This window comes from Haliotis cracherodii, unplaced genomic scaffold (genome assembly GCF_022045235.1).
Source record: "Haliotis cracherodii isolate W230 unplaced genomic scaffold, xgHalCrac1.p SCAF_6, whole genome shotgun sequence".
Taxonomy (NCBI): Eukaryota; Metazoa; Mollusca; class Gastropoda; order Lepetellida; family Haliotidae; genus Haliotis; species Haliotis cracherodii.
Window position 1 is genome coordinate 40,666,982 of NW_027266319.1, and position 21,765 is coordinate 40,688,746.

General features: G+C 42.0%; 1 protein-coding gene across 2 annotated transcripts in view; it reads left to right on the forward strand.

The window, feature by feature from the left end:
• Nucleotides 1-21,765, forward strand: part of LOC139444912 (mannose-1-phosphate guanylyltransferase catalytic subunit beta-like) — a 143,526-nt gene that overhangs the window by 100,492 nt on the left and 21,269 nt on the right. The window contains exon 1 of one of the 2 annotated variants that reach the window (XM_071225920.1): nucleotides 18,994-19,078. The exons of the other annotated variant lie outside the window; for it this stretch is intronic. The gene's annotated coding sequence lies outside the window, so the exon portion shown is untranslated. Of the gene's footprint in view, nucleotides 1-18,993; nucleotides 19,079-21,765 lie in introns of those variants that run through there. 2 annotated transcript variants of the gene reach the window in all.

Here is a 21,765-nt window from a genome sequence, read left to right on the forward strand (position 1 = left end):
GGCCCTGCAACAACGAAATCCTTTCAATCTTGTTCTTGAAAAGCTATTTTTTGCTATGACATGGCCGATTTTAGTGTTCCTGGAAAGAACTTTCAATTGAAATACGATTTTTTTTGGGGGGGGGGATGTGTCACGTCGATTTTGAGGTATAGATGAAATGATATACAGTGTCAAGGTAAAGGCCACGTCGGCGTAACCGTAGTGGTGAAATGATCTATACTTCCAAAGCAAAGGCCACGTCGGCATAACTGTGGTGGTGAAATGATATACACCATGAAAGTAAAGGCCACGTCGACATAACCGTAGTACTTAGTGAAATGATATACACTTTGAAAGTAAAGGCCACGTCGACATAACCGTAGTAGTGAAATGATATACACTATGAAAGTAAAGGCCACGTCGACATAACCGTAGTAGTGAAATGATATACACTATGAAAGTAAAGGCCACGTCGACATAACCGTAGTACTTAGTGAAATGATATACACTATGAAAGTAAAGGCCACGTCGACATAACCGTCAAATAATATACAATGTGATAGTAAGGGTTACTATTCAGTAATTCTAATCTATCGATGTTAAGTTAAACATCACATATACCATTAAGAAACCTCACCAGCAAACCTCAACACGTGAGCATGTTTCACTTGCGGAAATACACCCCGTGAACGGGAGTTCCCGTCTCCTCTGTGATCTGCACTGAACCCACAACACTCGTATAGGCTTCGACCCGCGAACATCCTGGGTGGAAAAGCTCTTTAGCTTGCCGTAAAAGGCGAGTATGCTTGTCGTAAGAGGCAACTAACGGGATCGGGTGGTCAGGTTCGGTGACTAGGTTGATGCATGTCATCGTATCCAAAATGCGTGGTTGATGCTCATGATATTAACCACTGGATTTTCTGGTCCAGACTCATATAGCTGGAATATTGCTGACTGCGGCGTTAGACAACAAACAAACAAACAAACCTACACACACATTATCTGGGACGTGCACGAGGATATACTCAGGGAGCACCTAACAAGGCTCAAGTGCTGTGTGAACACCGCCCCTAACACGTCACTAGGAGCCTGACCGTATACAAGGCACTTGACACTGAGTGTTTATCACGTCCCAGGTTTTTTCCTTCGACTTGAGACGACGAGGGGGGCTAAGAGGGTCGGGTGTTTCCGGAGTGTTCCGGTCCATGAGGGACACGTACATCGGCAGGTGTTAAAGTGTTTCCTTGTCAGATGTCTTGACGTCTTGTCGGTACTGACACCATCAATTATAAGCCACCTGGAGCAGTGTAGGTATGAAAAGAGATCGTGGTTGGCTTACTTGAATACGTGTTCATCTGTACAGTTAAATTTACGTAAAAGCATAGCCACTTTGTCCGGTCTGTATGACGCGCTCGATACCAACTGGCAACAAAGGAACTTCTGGTTGTAATATCTAGTTTTTAAGTCGATGAAAAGCTCGAGTTGCCAGAAATTCATACCAGACTAACGAATGTGGACTTCTGCCATGGAGCCACGTATAAGATTATATGGAATCAATAATCAAATATCTTCTTGGACTCATTCAGTGTGTTTTAATTGTAATAGATGTTTTATTCACAACGTAATTTTATACAGTGAACGCACATGTGATTTGGTAGCTTTTCGTTACAAAAAATTAATTCATAGAAAAATATACTTTTACAGGGCGCCGTTTCCATGTCACCAACTTGGGGTAATGATACATGTGCTCGTGTTGGTCCAATATGAATTGTATGTTGGCCCCGGAGAATGAATTTCATAAATTGAGTAGCTAAAGAGCGAGGTGCACCTGCAAAAGGCCCAGGGAACATAAACTAGGCGGCAAAAGTAAGTATAGGTTGGCAATTTGTAATTTACCTAAAAACAGCGATAACTAGTGGAAAGTGGGTATTGGGAATATGACTTCCCAGGAACAGGTACCAAAAAACACCTCACCCGAACGGGCCACCTTTGACAGCGCTCGTTCGGTGACTAAAAAATGGTGAAACAGGTTTCCCGCCTATGGCATAAACTGCACGTGCATGTTAGCTGTATAAATGCTTTCGTCTGCAGGGTATAACCACACCTGATGAAAGCACACAAGAGAAATGCCACGACTGTCACAGGAGCACAGAGAGAGAGAGAAAGCCATCGGTATGGCCGAAATGGGGGCAACACGGGTCCAAATTGCCAGAAGGTTTGGTTGTACACTATTGACAGTAGCCAGGCTGATTCAACGGTATAGGCAGACAGGGAGGACCGGGACAACCCCAAGTGACAACACCACTAGAAGACGGTCAGATACGGCTCATTCACCTGCGAAACAGATTCGTTACGGCGACGACAGCAACAGCGTTGGGATATCCCATTAGCCAACGTACAGTACGTTCGTACCTCTTGTTATTTTTTTATCGATCATGGAACTCGACATATACTTTCTTTTGCCGCCCAGCTTATTTCACGTGCAATCATGCGACAAGCACCGTATTCACACATTTTGGCGTCGACTATGGTTTACACAATGCCGTTTACACATTCGGAAATTCGGATCCCTGGTATCATCGTTGAAGTGCATACACACCTCAGACTCTCCATTTCAACGATGAAACACTAGGCATCAGTTTCCTCGTCCCTCTTGATCTAACCTTTACCTAACCAGGTTCCACCGATGCTGTGTAGATCACTACGGGTGTTCAACAGGGACTACCCTGCCTCGTATTTGGTTAAGGTACAGTCGTCATAATGAGTGACTTCTACTCGTAGTGTGTCAGATTCTCAAGGGAACTGTGGCCTCAAGCCAGTCTCTTCACACTTCGAGTAGGACGTTGCGTGGCCAAAAGAAGTCACGTGGTTTAACATCAAGATTACATTTATATACCTGTAACCTGCAAAATAGATAAATAAATAAAAAAATCCTCACTACCTGCCTTGGCAGGTTTTGTTATAAAAAAGTCATGAGAAACATGGTTTTGTCACTGTCCAAAAGGAAGGAAGTGAATTAGGCCGCCCACACTGGAGTAGCACTGCGCAGCATGTCGGCACAACACAAACTGCGGGAGTGTTTTTCTCAATAGCAACCCAGATTGAGACAGCGCGTCTGCAGCACGTCAGCAGCGTGTCAACAGCACGTCAGCAGCACGTCAGCGGCACGTCAGCGGCACGTCAGCAGCACGTCAGCGGCGCGCCAGCAGCACGTCAGCAGCGCGTCAGCAGCACGTCAGCAACGCGTAGACAACAAAACGGTTTCCATCACTCATGAGTTTTGCTGCTTGCTGCCCGATCGCAACGAGGATAATGTCCTGACCAAGGATCTTCGTGGGTTTTTTTTCATCTACCTTCTCCGATAGAGATGTACCATTATTATGCATTCTGTCATGTTCTGACATTTACATGTACTGTACATTTCACAACAATTTTAACAAACGGACAGCGGAGTATCTTAAAAATTTACTTCCTCCTACAAATGGAACCTTATCTGATTATAATCAGAGAGATACAACAAAACCTAAACAAGAACTAATACCCTCAAAACGTATTTCGTCTATGAAAGCAGATATTTGGGGAACACTTTCCAAACTGCGAACTTCAAATTAAGGACACTAACGTTCTATCACCATTTAAGATATATTATAATCCAAGTTCCTGTAAAGGTGCCGCAATTCTACTTGCAGAGTGACAGAAAAATAAGTTGTCTTCATGATAGGCTAAGACATCCATGTATCTCTTTCGTGCAAATCTTAGTGACATCCAATCAAGCGATTGTGATTTAGAATGGGAACTTGCTTTTCATTAGTTTCTTGAATGCCCTACGTATACAAATTCCGTCCTCAATTAATTTCTAAATTCTCAAACAGTGGTGTAAGCTTTAACATACAGTGTTTTAGTACTATACTGTGTCAAATTAAAAACTTCAGATTTTTAAAAGTAATCCCATATATGATATACAACGGACAAATGTATCAGAGAAGGTAATTTTTAATCATTAATGTCCAAAGATTTTAATTAACGTTGGTAACCATAATTTGTTCCAAGCACCTACGGTATTCGGTAATAACATCAACAGTTTAAATCATAGATCCCAAGCACGAGAATCTGATGGCATATAAGTTCAGTAGCGTGTATGGCCACCATGTGCGTTGACAACTGCCTGACAACGCCTCCGCATGGACCTTGTGATGCTTGTGAACACATAATTGGGAAGACGCCGCCATTGTTGCTGGAAAATGGTGCCAAGACCTTGCAAATTCTGTGGTTGGTTCTGGAGAGTGCGCAGATTTCTACCAAGAGCATCCCAGATGTGTTCGATGGGATTGAGGTCGGGAGACCTTGACGGAGAGTACATGACATTGACAACGGCATTCTGAAGGAAATTCCTTGTCAAAATTGCTGTGTGGGGTCTGGCATTGTCGTGTTGGAAGATCAAACCGGGTCCATGTGCTGCCATAAAAGGCAGAAGTTCTGGTGCCAGTACCTGGTCGCGCTAAGCAGCAGCGTTGAGGTTGTCACAGATGACAAGAAGCCTGGAACGTGCAGAAAGCACCCCACACCATGACACTTCCGCCTCGAAATCTGTCAACTTCCTGTACACAACACTGGGCGTAACGTTCATGACGGCGCCTCCACACCCTCGCCCTACCATCAGCAAATCGAAGATTAAATCGGGATTCATCACTGAAGAAGACTTGATTCCAATTCCTCTGAGTAAATCGTAAGTGTCGCTGTGCTCACAATTAACTTTGACGTCTGTGTAATTGAGTCAGAATCGGCCCGCAGTATGGCCGTCGTGCTTGGAGGTTAGCAGTTCTCAGACGGTTTCGAACAGTTTGCGCACTCAGTTTACCCCTAAACAGTTCATTTCTGGTTTTGCCACTATAGTGCTATAGTGCTATGCACATGATTTTGATCGATTCACCTGCACAAAAACGGGTGTTATCTGAAGACAATACGTGTCCATTACTGTTTAAATACACAATAAGGGCCCACAATGATAACTGGTCAAAATGTTAAAATTTTAGGATTGTGAAGTTTTTAATTTGGTTCAGTATATAAACCTTTCGGAAAGTGGAAAGGAAGTTGTTTTTAGAGCAGTACGTATATATTCCTGCAAGCCAAAGATTCCATTGGTTTGATGTGATCGGTTGCATTAATCATATACTTTCTCCTTATGTCATGCTGCATTCATGAATATACTTTCTATTTCACAGGTTTATGATGATTATATCTGTGATGTAGTTCTGGAGAGGGTCTAGTAAAGAAGATGTGTTTTTCTTCCCATTTGTGTCCATAAAATAATTATTTATTAATCAAATCCAGGTTCTTGGCAGTTCTTCTGTAATACACAACTTGCACTCATTAAAATACTTGTCCAATACAATTGTTGTACCTTCAATTCTATTTACAGATCTTCCTCTGAACTGATCTAATGCGCTGTCTGGATGTGGGCGTGTACCGGACTTCAGATGCTCAACCCATGATTTTACAAAGAGAGGAGGGCTGTTGTTTATAATGCAGCTTTGAACTTCATTTCAATTAAATCACGGTGTCAGCTTACTGTAGCAGGACATCCGAGGCTTCCCATGTCTTAGATAACCACGGAACAGTTAGCAGGGTTCGATTCCTTATCTGGTTTCAGTGTGCCACACCTTTTCTTTGCGTCACTTATCGTGATATTTGGATTAACTCACTCACTCACTCTAAAATACGGGACCAAAAGTGGCTAACAGGACACACTGCGGGGTGATAAAAAGAATTCATTTCTGCACGATTAACAGGCGTCTCCCAGCTGAACCGAAATATAGATCCAGGTCTTAGAGCCACGCATTGATGCTCCGACTGTGAAATCAGCCCCAGAAGCCTCCGTTGCTTGACTGGAACACATCTTCTTCCGCACGCTAAACACATGCTTCATGTCTTGCTTGGCCACCCGTGTCACATCCATGCATCAGACGTATCACTCAGTGAACATGGATTAATTGGGTGTAATTCTCCGGTCAGTGGCGGAGGAAACTAGATCCATCATTCCCACTAACAAGGCCACCGAGACTGTGCAACGTGTACTTGAAAATCTTGTACCTTAGCCATTTTAGTCGACCTTCACGCTGTAAGTATTAGGTGGTGTGTGTATAAAACTTAATCCCAATGTAGTCCTGTAATGTCAAATGTCTACACCCTATATTTACATGTTTCCCACAGTTTGGATAAACATCTATATTTTTTCAATATTTATTTTTTCATTTATGCCACGAATGCTATTTTTTTCATTATTCGCTAACACTGAAGATTCTCCTGCATCCCATACATGCGTGCGTGCGCGCCCGCTCGCCACACACACACACACACACACACACACACACACACACACACACATACACACACTGTTTACAAAATGTTATGTTACTTTAAATATCAGCAGGAGAACCTATCCTTGGCAATTGCTTCCCCGTGTGCAGAATGCGATTATTTGAGATTTTATGAACGAGGGGAGACCACTCCTTATCCAATGTTCCACTTCCGCAAATGGAGACGCGCGAAGTGCTTGTAATATATCTCACACGCTTTCATCGAAGAATGGCCAGTCGGGTAACTTACTGAAATGAGTCCAAATTGTACGTCGCGTCACCAAGTTTTCGACAATACAGCGACGGTCGCACTCATTTACAAGGGCGACACAATAATATTTCATTAGAAACGAGTTCTTATTTTGGAATTATAAAGTATTTTGTAAGTTACAAAGAACAGTATAGAGACCTGCCTTCACAACTGTCGCCACTAAAAGACGTGTTTAATATTTGAGGTAATCCCACCTTATCAGAAGTAAGCTGCTGTTCGCCAACACAGCTATGAAACTAGGCGACAGCAGCAGCCATAGTGGTAAATCTCAGACTGTTTTACATCGACATGTATTTATTATCAGGATTGGGGATTTAGGTTCATGCTCCGTAAGCGATCCTGCTGTCGCCTAGTTATTAAGACATCCTGCGGATATATTTGCTTATTTGTGGTTCCACGCCACACTCAGGCATGTTGCAGCTGTATCTGTGAGTAATCGAGTCTGGACCAGACAATCCATAGATTGACACCATGAACATCGATCTACGCAATTTGGATACGATGACATGCACCAACCAAGTCCGACCTGATCACCCTATCCCGTACCCTTCACGACAAGCATGGGTTGCTGAAGACCAATGTATATATTCAGCAACAGTTCTTATGACACCCCTTTCCAATCGTTTGCATTAAAGTAAAACTTTTCTGGTGATCAGATCGGATACGAAAATATGTAGCACAAACGCAACCTCAGCAGAAAAGCATGATCTGATGGCAACAAGTATCTTTCATGCAGCAATCATGCAATTGATGATGTTAGTCAGCACGCGTGTTGTAAAATAGGCCATAAAGACCTTGCAGACGTCTTGCCCAACGTTGAAATTCTGTTGGGGTTGCATTTACCTTTTATGAACGCTTCTGATCAGTCGGCTAATTCGCAATACCATCGAGAGTTATCTCCCTTACAACCCACGCATCAAAGTCGCTGAGCAACCTATGACTTTTAGATACATCTGTTTAACGCCACATCGAGCAATATTCTATCTATATGACGGCGTTCTGTATTCAATGGAGTCTGGAACAGACACTGCACCGACTGACACACAATCATCAGATCCGTGAAGATCCGGTGTAGAATAGGTCTTCAGCAACCCAGGCTTGTCGTAAGAGGCGAGTAACGGGATCGATGGTTGATGCATGTAATCGTATACCGATTACCGGTATGTGGATCGATGCTCATGATGTCAATCACTGGATTGTCTACTCGATTATTTACAGACCGCCGTCATATTGCTGAATGCGGCGTTCAGGTACAAACATAATCAGCAAGTTATTAAGTACAATAGAAACACTTTATATGCTTAGTTTTCCTGGTTCCCCAGCCGAGAGGTCTTTCAGTGGCATCCGTCAGATGAAGAATAAATTGAGTATCTTCGATTGGCAATGCTACTAATATACCCAGGAAGCGACAGTAAGCTATTAATATATTGCAACTGATCAGAATCAGTAATCAGAACTCAGGTGCTGTACACAACTACAAGTGTAGAATTAGGTGACGGCAGCACAGCCACAGGAGTGAGTGAGTTGAGTTTAACTCAGCTTTAAATAGCATTCCGGTTACAGCACGAAGTGTCAGCTTAATTTGGGTGGAAAGCACGAATTTAAACAGGTCTTTGACTTTGAAATATTTAGTGAAACTCACGAGCACGGGCATGGTGCTGACAAACCTAGAAACATGATCGGGGCGAACCGGGATTCGAACCAACAGTCATCGATTTTTGGCGTGCTCATGGGACGCAACCTTGCACAGCAATTTGCGATGACTGGGCCACTCGTTCCCCCTACAGACATAGGACCAAATCTCACTGTTTTACAACATCCAAAGGTATTTATTCTCAAAATTAGAGGCCTGGGGGTATTGTCCAGATACTGCTATTGCGATGGTGCAGTCGCAAAGTGACCGTACCTTCTAGGGACTGTACACTGTCAAGATACATTTATTCAGGTGACAGATCGTCGAAAGTAATATTCCCAAAGGGGGTTCCAAAACAAGGCAAATATTCTAGGTTTAACCTTGTGTGATAATAGACTGTTACCAGTTACATGAAAAATCAGCAAATAGCGGTGTAAACGGTGTGTGTACAGAGATAACATATCTATCTCTCATGCATTCAGTCACACTTTCATCCACATAAACTCTTCACGACATAAAGGGACAAGGAAGTAAGAGAAGATCTTTCTGAAAAAGGACGCCGCTCTTGTCAGCGCCTTACTCAAAGGATGAATCTCTCTATCCTCAACGAGGTTGTGCTAGTCCTCGTACACGCAGTAGCCATTGCCGTCTTCACTGGAGGCAGGGTAGTGGTCGACGCAGGTGATGGTGACGCAGTCGGACAGCGTCTCGCCGTAGATAGGGCTGCCCCAGAACAGAGTTAAGACGCTCACTGGGTCGGGAGAAAGGCAGGGAACGCTAAACATCGAGGAAGAATGGAGGGAAAGTGAGACAAAAGATTTGCAAAGAAAACAATAAAAATACATGAGAGTGTGTGTCGTGGACGTTAAACCAACCAGCTATACTACACTGAGGTGTAGGTAAAGTAAGTATTCAGTGTGACTCCTCATCCTGCGACAGCCACCAACCCAAAGCAGCAGTACCATAATAACCTAGCATGTCCTCCCGGGACAAAACAAAGTACCGTTAAATGAGGTGAGGTGAAATGGGGTTTACGTCGCGTCCAAGATTATTGCACTTATGTAACTATGTGCTGCTTGTACTAGTGCTAGTGCTGATTTATAGTGCTAGCACACTGAGATACCATGTCGCAGTTTTACATGAATACCCCACTCAGACACAGTATACTGACTCCGAGCCTACCAGTCCTTGCTTTAACCCCTTAATGCCGAGCGCCAGACAGGGTAACAACAAGTACCATCTTTCAAAGTCTTTTAGTATGACACGGTAGGGGATCGAACCACGGCCATTCCGCTCTACCACTAGACCACGGAGGCTGTCCCGTTAAATGAACAACGACGGCTTCGTTTTACACAGGAAAAAAGCCTGAAACAATTACTTATCATTACTTAGTATTTTCTGATGGGATAGGAAGGCAGGACATACACGCAGTAAACCAGTCTAACATCCAGTCTCAGAAATAAACATATCTTACAGAAAAACACAGTTGTTAAATTATCTTAATAAATTATAATAAAAAGGAGCCCAGAGACGCCCTTCATTTTCTGAAACTGAGTGAGTGAGTTAATATTTAACGCCACATCGGCAGTATTTCAGCCATAACGTGACTTTTATGAAACTGCAGTAATCTAGATTTGACCCCTATTTGACCTGCATCGTCTGTTTGAGATATATTTGTTTCAGGGTCTGTATGACAGACTAGCTGTAGACGTAAATCTGACTTATTCAAGGTAAAGCGTATATTTGTAATTGTGGTACTAACCTATTTCCTCGAATGCCGTTATTATATTAGATCTCGTCTGGAACGCGAAGAGACAACGAGAGACGTCCGAGACATCGTCATGGAGGGTGAGACAATCCACGCTACGGCTCCCTACCGGACCGTGGCATCTCAAAAGGGGATTTTGACTTTGTCCCAAAATGTCCTCGATGAACTCGCTGAACTACTAAACTCACTGAAGCTTCTCACGCGTGACGAGGTTATCAATGTTTTTACCGAAACCTTTTTTCAGAAAGTAGACAATAAACTCAATCTTCTGAAACCAAGTTTGTGAGGCTAACATGAAGAGTGACGAGACGCAGCTCTTATTGTTTAACATAGGCTCACGATGGCTGTGGCGCTATGATCACTATGAGGAAGACAATAAAAAATTATTATATTCATGTGTCACATGTTGTATGTGTACACATTAGACATAAAAAAAACTTGCATAAAATACATAAATCAGGCCATAAAAGGCCTATGAGACACATACAGGATTTCGAAACCCAATAAAAAGGGATTACAATTTTTAAGTAACGAAATGTTGCCTAAGTGCGGCAAGAGGTTTTATATACTTGTTACAATTCATTATGAGGAACGGGGTCCAGGGCTCGGATCGCAGCTCATGTTCGCCGTCTCTGCAAGGAACGGGGGGATACTCGTCAAAACTATAGACAAGGCCCTTCAAATCACCATGAGATTGCAATTCGAAGAACTCGCGGAATCGCTGTAGATTAAGATTCGACTACAACCCACGAGAGTCAAACAGCGGCCAGAAACCAACCACAAGGACGCCTGATTGAAATCAAATTAAATAAGCTGAGCTGAGCAACAGCTGCAAACAGGATACTATTTTTAAAAGATCAATGCTATGAGCCTATTTTCTAAAAAACGCCTTGCAACAGTCTGAAGCATACTTTCCACACGAATTATCTGGGACATTTTACTTTGTTTATCCCGACAAATGTATATGCTTATTTCTGCTTCTTTTGCTTTGCTTTGCTTGTTTGTTCTCGTTGAAAATAATCTTGAATACTATTGAAAAATTCAAAATGACCACTCACCAGGTTTTTGTTAAACCTGTCCCACCCAACTGTTTTTAGAAATACTGTTGATTCCCAACACAATTGTACACGTACAGTCTGGCGAGACAAATGGCGCGTGTATGTTTGTGACTAGCTCATACTGTAAAGAATGCATGCACGTGCAGCATACCTGGTTATATAACATGTCATCGTATTAAATAATTTTGACTTTATAAAATAAGACTAAACAACATATTTTGTGTATATTACTAAGTATTACTAAAAGTCTATCTCAGTCGGCCCAAATATAAGCCGGCCTTCATTCACAAGTTTTAGTTGACAAGCATTATGCATTAAGCGTTTAAGACTACATGCGTGTTCCGTCCGAAGTCCATTATCAGTCTGCCTTCATTCCCAAGATTTAGTCTATAAGCGTTATGTACTAATCGTTAAGACTAAATGTCCGGCGAGAGAAGTAAACATTACTCTATGATCACTCGCTCTCCGAGAAAACTCATGCATATGTCCTTCAAAACTGCGAGGTAATCTCAAAATTCAGATAATCAGCATGTTAGATTAGCAACATAGTGTAGGTATTGTTTAAGTAAGTGATAATTGAAAATGCGACCCTATGATGACCTAAGAGCATCGGTGGTATAAATAACGGCCTTTATTCCGGATACCTCACTGGTGAGATACACCGAATAAAGACTGGGCACTAATAGATGCGTCTCTTGCTTGTTTTAAGGTAAGACATGTTCACTTCATCTACATCCGCCTGACTGATATAAAAGATTTAACGTGCGCTTTCCGACTACAGCGTATTTCGCACACGGGCCTGGTCGGACCATTTAGTGTATTCCGAGAAGGGTGAAAGTGGTGTGTGCAACCCAAGAGGGGGCTTTTAGGGGTTGCTTATATTGATTTTTTGAAATTTTTAAATTTGGAATAAATGCCGAGGTGGGTGGAGGAGGGAACTAAGGGAGCCGGGTGAGGTGGGTGTTTGTATGTTTATTGGATTTTGAATTGGTAGATTAATTAATTTTTAGATGCGCTTAATTAGGTCTGTTTTGATTAGGAATACGCCTAGGGCCTTGAAGTTTTCTAGTTTATTTTGAGGGTTTAGTATTTCATCTAGAGTAGGAACTTTATTTAGATTGAGGGCGGTTTGTAGTGTGGTTCTGTGTGTTTGATAGTGGGTGCAGTGAATGAGTGCGTGTTCTGTGGTTTCGGGTTGTTTGCAGTGGGGGCAGTTGCCTGTGGTGTGTCTTTTAAGTTGTTTTAGGTGGTTATTTAGGTTGGTGTGTCCTGTTTGGAGTTTTGTAATTAATCTGTCAATTTTTTTAGAGGGGTGTAGGATTTTAGGTTTGGCTAGTGGTTTTCTGAGCACTTTTTTGATTTGGCTATTTGAGTTTTGATATTGATTATGCCATTTTTTGGTTATTTTTTGTTTGTTTACACTTTTAATTTCTGATTTTGAGATGGGTAGGTTTAGGCTTATTTGTGGTATTTTTAGAGATAATTTAGCTGCTTTATCGGCGCTTTCATTGCCGTAAATTCCTACGTGGGCGGGGATCCACAAGAAGGTTATTTGTTTGCCTGCTTTTGTTAGGTCGTTGGAGCTTTTAAGTATTTGGTTTATTAATTCAGGTCGTTTTTTGGTATTTTTGTTTTGGAGGGCTTGTAGTCCACTAAGGGAGTCAGTGAGAATTAGGATTTTTTTGTTGTTTTTAGATTGTTGGTTATGCAGGGCTGAGGCCATGCCCATAAGTTCGGCCGTAAATATAGATTGGTTGTTAGGGAGTCGGTAAGATTGTGTGGATATAACTGGTTGTGTGGTATGGACTCCGAAGTCTGTGTGGTTGGAGATCGGGTCTGAAGATCCGTCAGTGTATATGTGACACCAATTTGGCCAATTTTCGTGTATGTATGCTAGTGTGGTGGTTTTAGCTATGTTTGGGTCGGTTTGTTTATTTATTTGGTTAGCTAGCGTTGTGTCTATTTGGTGTATTTTGAGTTTAGGGGTGAAGATATTTGATTTTTTGCAGTTTTGTTTAAGATTTTGAGTTTGGTGTTCATTGAGGAAGTTAGTTATTCTTTGGGATATTGGGGTGAGTAAGGGGTGTTTGCGAGCTAGAGCTTGGTTTCTTGGGCTAATGTTTTGGTTAATTAGGTTTTGGATGAGAGGGTTTGTTTGGGACGCGGCCCAGAAGTTAAGGCTTAGATGTTCCCTGCGTAGATTTAGTGGCATTTCTCCTGTAAGGGCCTGAAGTGAGGTGTGGGAGGTGCCATGTTGGGTGCGTGTAATTAGTTTGAGAGCCTGATATTGTATTGAGTCAAGTTTTTTAGAAAGAGAGTTGTTTAGGGTATTGTATATGGCACAGCCGTAGTCTAGTTTTGATCTAATTAGTGTTGTATATAGTGAGAGGAGGGTATCTTTGGAGGCTCCCCAGTTAGAGCCGGTGAGACATCTTAATGTGTTAAGGTCTTTGCTGCATCTAGTTTTTAGGTTTTGGACGTGAGCCTCCCAGGTGAGGTGTTGATCGAAAATAAGTCCTAAGAATTTGGTTTGTTTTTGGAATTTGATTGTTTGGTTGTTTAGCTGGAGGATTGGGTAGGCAGGTTTCATGTTTTTATGTTTGAATACTACTCCTGTTGTTTTATCTGAGTTAAGGGAGAAGCCCCATTTGTCTGCCCATTGTTGTATTTTATTTAGAGATTTTTGGATTGAGTTTTCTGCCATTTTAATGCTTTTAGTGCGGATCCATAGGGCTCCGTCATCCGCGAATTTTGAAGTGTTTAGTTTAGGGGATAAGCCCTCGAATAGATCATTTATCATTATATTGAAGAGGGTTGGGCTGAGGATGCTGCCCTGGGGAGTGCCATTTTCTAGGGGACACCGGTCCGATAGTGTATGGTCTATACCCACGGTAATTTTGCGATTGTTTAGGAAATCTTGGATGAAGTTTATTATTTGACCTTTTAGTCCTATTTTTTTTAGTTTTTGTATTAGCCCGTGGTGCCATACCATATCGAAAGCTTTAGAGAAGTCGAGGAATATGCCTATGGTGTATTGCTTGTTTAGCTGTCCTGTTTTTATATCCTGTTCTAGTCGGGCAAGGTTATCGAGAGTTGATCGGCCAGGAGTGAAGCCGCTTTGGTCAGGATTTATGATGTTGTTTTGGTCTAGGTAGTGCTGTAGCCTATTTTTAGTCATAAGTTCCATTATTTTGCAGAGATTTGAGGTTAAGGAGATGGGCCTATAGGAGTTTGCCTGATCTGCTGGTTTATTTGGTTTAGGTATTGGGATTACTAGAGCTTCCTTCCATGAGGATGGGACCTGTCCGTTTAGGTAGACTAGGTTGTATAGTTTAAGTAAAGTTTGGAGTAGTTTGGTAGGTAAGTGTTTGATTATTTGGTAAGAGGTGAGGTCTAGGCCAGGGGCTGTTCCTTTTTTTCTATTGTTTAGTACGTGATTTAGTTCTTCTATGGTGTAAGGTTGATTTATTTCTAGGTTGTCTTGTCTGTTTTCTTTGGAGAATTTGGTTTCTTTATTTAGTTTATCTTGGAATTTCTTACTGAAGTTACTGTTGCTGCTAACTTTAGAGAAGTGTTTGGCTAGGTTGTTGGCCTTTTGGGTGGGGTTAGTTGAGTTGTTTATATTGGGGCTTTTTTTGTGCCGTTTGATGCCTCGGATGGCGTGAATTTTGCGCCACACCTTCCTAGCGTCGGTGTGGTGATTTAGCTCCTCACAGAATTTTTTCCAGTTTTTGGTTTTAGCAGTTTTAACTAGGTTTTGCACTTGGTGGTTAAGTTCATGAGCTGTTTTGAGATGAGAGGGGTCTCGTTTAGCTCTGTTGAAAGCTGATTTGCGTTTTAGTCTAGTTAGCTCTATTTCCTCATTCCACCAAGGGACAGTGGGTTTTCCTGGGTTGGATGATTTGAAGGGGATTGCGGATTTGGCTGCGTTGATTATGAAGTTAGTTAGGTTTTGACAGAATGTTTCGGGGTCTGTTGTTTCTAAATCGTTTAGATTAGCTTCGTTGCATAATTCTTGGAATTGGTCCCAGTTGGCGTTTTTGTACTGAAATTTAGGTTCCTGTTTAGGGGTTTGATTTGGTATTTTTATATTTCCTAGGGTTATATTTATGGGAAAGTGGTCGCTGCCTAGAGGTACTGGGTGGACGTCCCACATCAGACTTTGTGCTAAGTCTGGCGTACATATTGTTAAGTCGATAGCCGACATGGTGTGGTGGGTTTTGTCGTATCTAGTTGGTTGGTTATTGTTTAATAGTATTAGGTCATTTTTTTCGATCCACTCTGATATTAGTTGTCCATGGTTGTCTAGTTTATCTGCAATGCCCCAGGTAGGATGATGGGCATTGAAGTCTCCTAGGAAGATGGTTGATTTATTTCCTAATTGGTAAGGGACATCTAGGTCTGTATCTTTAATTGGTTTTAGTGTTGAGTGATAGATGTTAATGATTTTTATTTTTTGGTTATTGATGGTGACTTGGATTCCATTAGCTTCTAGATTAGGAGTGTTTACTTTAACTTCCTCGTAGTTAATATCCTCTCTAACGTAGATGATTAGACCTCCTCCTGTTCTGCCTGGCATGGTTTTGGACCTGTCGGTTCTCACTGCGTTATAATTTGGTAGGTTGAATTTAGTTTTATGTGAGAATTTGGTTTCTTGAATACAAGCTACATGGGGACCTTTATCTATTTTGAATTTAGCTTTGAGTTCAGAACCATGGCCGGCGAGGCCATTGGCATTCCATTGAAAAATGTTTAGGCCTTCCATTGGGAAACTGGGTGGATTTATGTTTGGTTTAGGCTTGGTTTAGGTATTTACTTTAGTAGGTTATTAAGGTTGCTGCTGAAACGGTCGAAAGAGGTGGTGACGAGTTTTAGTTTATGTGCTACACCAAAGAAGGCTTTGGAGCTGGCTTCTGGATTAGACTGCTTTAACACGTAAGCTAGTAGGAGGACTAAGTTGTTTAGATTTTTGCTTGCTACGTTTTGGGTGAGTTTTTTTCTATAGCTTTTGGTTTTTGGGGCTGACAAGGTAAGCTCGTTTATTTCCTCTGAGGATGTGTACTCGTCCTCTTCGGTTAAGTTGTCTTTAGTTTGGTCAATCTGTTCGGTGGTGGGTTGCATGCTGGGTTTGGGTGCGAGAGTCTGAGTGGTTTCTGTAGTTTCCCTGTTGACTGGGTGTTCGGGGGTTGCCTGTAGGTTTGGGAGTGTTGTTGCCCTTGTGGCTGTGATGGCTTGTGTTGGTGCTGGTTGTGTGGTGGTCGTTGTGCGTTGGGTTTTGCTTGCGGGTGTAGATGTGGTAATTGTAGGGTGAGAGGCGGGGAGGGTGAGAGTGTGAGTTTGTGGGATGTGTGGGGTGTTTGTTTCATTTGCGATGTATGCGTCTCGCTGATTTTGGTCCCATACGGAGACTGGGTATACTGTTTTGCGTGCGTGAGTGTTGTTGTTTGAGGGTGGTGTTGGTAGTAGTGGTTTGTATGCTTGCGGTGTGGGTTTTTTGGTTTGGATTTTGGCCGTGTTTATGTCTATATGTCTGTTGGCCTGTTGGGTGAGTGATAGTCTGTGGGGGCATTGGTTCGAGAGTGATGAGTGTTTTATGGATTTGCAGTGGATGCACCAGGGTGTGCATATGCCTGGGCAGTCCGTTTGAGCACAGTTTTTGCATTTAGTTTTTTTGAAAGTACATTGGTTAGCGGTGTGATTATATTGTAGGCAATTAGAACATTGCTTTACTTGCTTGATGTATGATTTGACCTCTAAGTTATGGTTAGCGCCGAAAGTGATATGTTTGGGGGCTTCAGGGTGTTTAGCTGTTTTTTTGAAGTTTATTATTACAATAGGTGTGGGGGTGGTTTTCCCGTTTCTGTTTGATTTAATCCTGCGGAGGCTAGTTATTTGTGGTTGGGTTTGGATAGTGTTAGCTTCTTTGGCGTATATGTCGAGGTCCTCGTCGGTTTCCCTTGGGTGCACTCGAATAACTCCCCTAGTGTATATTTGCCAGTTAGGTTTAGAGCTATTTACGGTGAATTGGAATATTTGTTTAATTTTAGTTGCTGCTATGTAGGATTCTTGATTTGGGAAGATTATCTGATATCCTTTGAAACTACGTTTGATGTTTAGGTAATTGATTTTTTGTTGCCTTAGCCACATGCCTATTTTATTTATGGTCAGTGTTGGAGCTAGTTGTACTGAGGGGGTGGCCGAAAAAAAGTAGAGGGCCCATGTGGTGATGAGGGCTGCGGGTGAGAGGGTGTGTGAGGTAGGTGATGCCGATGCGTCTAGTTTGCGTTTTTTTGAGTTGCATGCTTGGGGAGGTGGGGTGCTGGGTTGAGTTTCCATGTAGGAGGCTTGAGGGTCTTCATCGCCGTAGCCTGCGGGAATGAGTGAGGGTGTTGCCCTGTCGGAGGTGTTGTGCGCCTCCGCAGGTGTAGGGGATGTAATGCCAGATATTTCGCATATCTCGATTTGTCTTTGGTCTGTCATGCTGGGATTGGGTGTATAGGATGTGTGTGTGAGTTTTGGTGTTTGAGGTGAGGGGTTGTGGATGGAGTGTTTTGGAAGGGGTGAGTAGTGTTTGCGGTGTTTTGGTTGTTTTGGGTTTGTGAGTTGTTTAAAGCTTTAAGAGATTAATTGGAGGGCTTGTGTTTTAATTTGAAGTGTTTGAGTTTGTTTAGGTGGGCTTTGTGAGTGTAGTTTTAGGTTTGGGCTTGGGTGTGAGCGTTGATTAGGAGGTGTAGGTTGTTGTGAATGGATGGGTGAGTGGTTATATAATTACCTTTGAAGTTCTCCCTGGGCTTGCTATCAGCGGTGCTGTGCGTGGGCTTGAGGAGGCTCTGGAGGCTTGGAGAGGTGTTGCTCGCTTGGAGTACAAACTGCAACTGGATGTGTTCATCTACATGTACATTGTATGTTCTTAAACTATATCCCTATTTTCTTTTGCATTCTATGTTCCTAGTTGCTTTGAATATGATCAACGGGAACACCTCACTGTGCCCTCACCTATTGTTATAGGGTACCGGTGTAGTCAGCCGTGGTTAAGCGGGTAATAACAGGGGGATTACCTATAGTCTGTTGCATGTCTGCAAGCATACATTTCATGTATGTTTATTGGATTTTGGATTGGTAGATTAATTAGTTTTTAGATGCGCTTAATTAGGTCTGTTTTGATTAGGAATACGTCTAGGGCCTTGAAGTTTCCTAGTTTATTTTGAGGGTTTAGTATTTCATCTAGAGTAGGAACCTTATTTAGATTGAGGTTGGTTTGTAGTGTGGTTCTGTGTGTTTGGTAGTGGGTGCAGTGGATGAGTGCGTGTTCTGTGGTTTCGGGTTGTTTGCAGTGGGGGCAGTTGCCTGTGGTGTGCCTTTTAAGTTATTTTAGGTGGTTATTCAGGTTAGTGTGTCCTGTTTGGAGTTTTGTAATTAATCTGTCAATTTTTTTGGAGGGGTGTAGGATTTTAGGTTTGGCTAGTGGTTCTCTGAGCACTTTTTTGATTTGGCTATTTGAGTTTTGATATTGATTATGCCATTTTTTGGTTATTTTTTGTTTGTTTACACTTTTAATTTCTGATTTTGAGATGGGTAGGTTTAGGCTTATTTGTGGTATTTTTAGAGATAATTTAGCTGCTTTATCGGCGCTTTCGTTGCCGTAAATTCCTACGTGGGCGGGGATCCCCAAGAAGGTTATTTGTTTGCCTGCTTTTGTTAGGTCGTTGGAGCTTTTAAGTATTTGGTTTATTAATTTAGGTCGTTTTTTGGTATTTTTGTTTTGGAGGGCTTGTAGTCCACTAAGGGAGTCGATGAGAATTAGGATTTTATTGTTGTTTTTACATTGTTGGTTATGCAGGGCTGAGGCCATGCCCATAAGTTCGGCCGTGAATATAGATTGGTTGTTAGGGAGTCGGTAAGATTGTGTGGATATAACTGGTTGTGTGGTATGGACTCCGAAGTCTGTGTGGTTGGAGATCGGGTCTGAAGATCCGTCAGTGTATATGTGACACCAATTTGGCCAATTTTCGTGTATGTATGTAAGTGTGGTGGTTTTAGCTATGTTTGGGTCGGTTTGTTTATTTATTTGGTTTGCTAGCGTTGTGTCTTTTTGGGGTATTTTGAGTTTAGGGGTGAAGATATAAGATTTTTTGCAGTTTTGTTTAAGATTTTAACTTTGGTTTTCATTGAGGTAGTTAGTTATTCTTTGGGATATTGGGGTGAGTAAGGAGGGGTGTTTAAGAGCTAGAGCTTGGTTTCTTGGGCTAATGTTTTGGTTAATTAAGTTTTGGATGAGAGGGTTTGTTTGGGACGCGGCCCAGAAATTAAGGCTTAGATGTTCCCTGCGTAGATTTTGTGGCATTTCCCCTGTAAGTGCCTGAAGTGAGGTGTAGGAGGTGCCATGTTGGGTGCGTGTAATTAGTTTAAGGGCTTGGTATTGTATTGAGTCAAGTTTTTTAGAAAGAGAGTTGTTTAGGTTATTGTTTATGGCGCAGCCGTAGTCTAGTTTTGATCTAATTAGTGCTGTATAGAGTGAGAGGAGGGTATCTGTGGAGGTTCCCCAGTTAGAGCCGGTGAGACATCTTAATGTGTTAAGGTCTTTGCTGCATCTAGTTTTTAGGTTTTGGACGTGAGCCTCCCAGGTGAGGTGTTGATCGAAAATGAGTCCTAAGAATTTGGTTTATTTTTGGAATTTGATTGTTTGGTTGTTTAGCTGGAGGATTGGGAAGGCAGGTTTCATATTTTTATGTTTGAATACTACTCCTGTTGTGTTATCTGAGTTAATTAAGGGAGAAGCCCCATTTGTCTGCCCATTGTTGTATTTTATTTAGAGATTTTTGGATTAAGTTTTCTGCCATTTTAATGCTTTTAGTGCGGATCCATAGAGCTCCGTCATCCGCGAATTTTGAAGTGTTTAGTTTAAGGGATAAGCCCTCGAATAGATCGTTTATCATTATATTGAAGAGGGTTGGGCTGAGGATGCTGCCCTGGGGAGTGACATTTTCTAGGGGACACTAGTCCGATAGTGTATGGTCTATACCCACGGTTATTTTGCGATTGTTTAGGAAATCTTGGATGAAGTTTATTATTTGGCCTTTTAGTCCTATTTTTTTTAGTTTTTGTATTAGCCCGTGGTGCCATACCATATCGAAAGCTTTAGAGAAGTCAAGGAATAAGCCTATGGTGTATTGCTTGTTTAGCTGTCCTGTTTTTATATCCTGTTCTAGTCGGGGGAGGTTATCGAGAGTTGATCGGCCAGGAGTGAAGCCGCTTTGGTCGGGGTTTATGATGTTGTTTTGGTCTAGGTAGTGTTGTAGCCTATTTTTACTCATAAGTTCCATTATTTTGCAAAAGATTTGAGGTTAGAGAGATGGGCCTATAGGAGTTAGCCTGATCTGCTGGTTTATTTGGTTTAGGTATTGGGATTACTAGAGCTTCCTTCCATGAGGATGGGACCTGTCCGTTTAGGTAGACTAGGTTGTATAGTTTAAGTAAAGTTTGGAGTAGTTTGGTAGGTAAGTGTTTGATTATTTAGTAAGAGGTGAGGTCTAGGCCAGGGGCTGTTTCTTTTTTTCTATTGTTTAGTACGTGATTTAGTTCTTCTATGGTGTAAGGCTGGTTTATTTCTAGGTTGTCTTGTCTGTTTTCTTTGGAGAATTTGGTTTCTTTTTGTAGTTTATCTTGGAATTAAGTGTTCGGCTAGGTTGTTGGCCTTTTGGGTGGGGTTAGTTGAGTTGTTATATTGGGGCTTTTTTATGCCGTTTGATGCCTCGGATGGCGTGAATTTTGCGCCACACCTTCCTAGCGTCGGTGTCGGTGTGGGGGTTTAGCTCCTCACAGAATTTTTTCCAGTTTTTGGTTTTAGCAATTTTAACTAGGTTTTGGACTTGGTGGTTAAGTTCATGGGCTGTTTTGAGATGAGAGGGGTCTCGTTTAGCTCTGTTGAAAGCTGATTTGCGTTTTAGTCTAGTTAGCTCTATTTCCTCATTTCACCAAGGGACAGTGGGTTTTCCTGGGTTGGATGATTTGAAGGGGATTGCGGATTTGACTGCGTTGATTATGAAGTTAGTTAGGTTTTGACATAATGTTTCGGGGTCTGTTGTTTCTAAATCGTTTAGATTAGCTTCGTTGCATAATTCTTGGAATTTGTCCCAGTTGGCGTTTTTGTACTGAAAATTAGGTTCCTGTTTAGGGGTTTGATTTAGTATTTTTATATTTCCTAGGGTTATATTTATGGGAAAGTGGTCGCTGCCTAGAGGTACTGGGTGGACGTCCCACATCAGACTTTGTGCTAAGTCTGGCGTACATATTGTTAAGTCGATAGCCGACATGGTGTGGTGGATTTTGTCGTATCTAGTTGGTTGGTTATTGTTTAATAGTATTAGGTCATTTTTTTCGATCCACTCTGATATTAGTTGTCCATGGTTGTCTAGTTTATCTGCAAAGCCCCAGGTAGGATGATGGGCATTGAAGTCTCCTAGGAAGATGGTTGATTTATTTCCTAATTGGTAAAGGATGTCTAGGTCTGTATCTTTAACTGGTTTTAGTGTTGAGTGATGGATGTTAATGATTTTTATTTTTTGGTTATTGATGGTGACTTGGATTCCATTAGCTTCTAGATTAGGAGTGTTTACTTTAACTTCCTCGTAGTTAATATCCTCTCTAACGCAGATGATTAGACCTCCTCCTGTTCTGCCTGGGATGGTTTTTGACCTGTC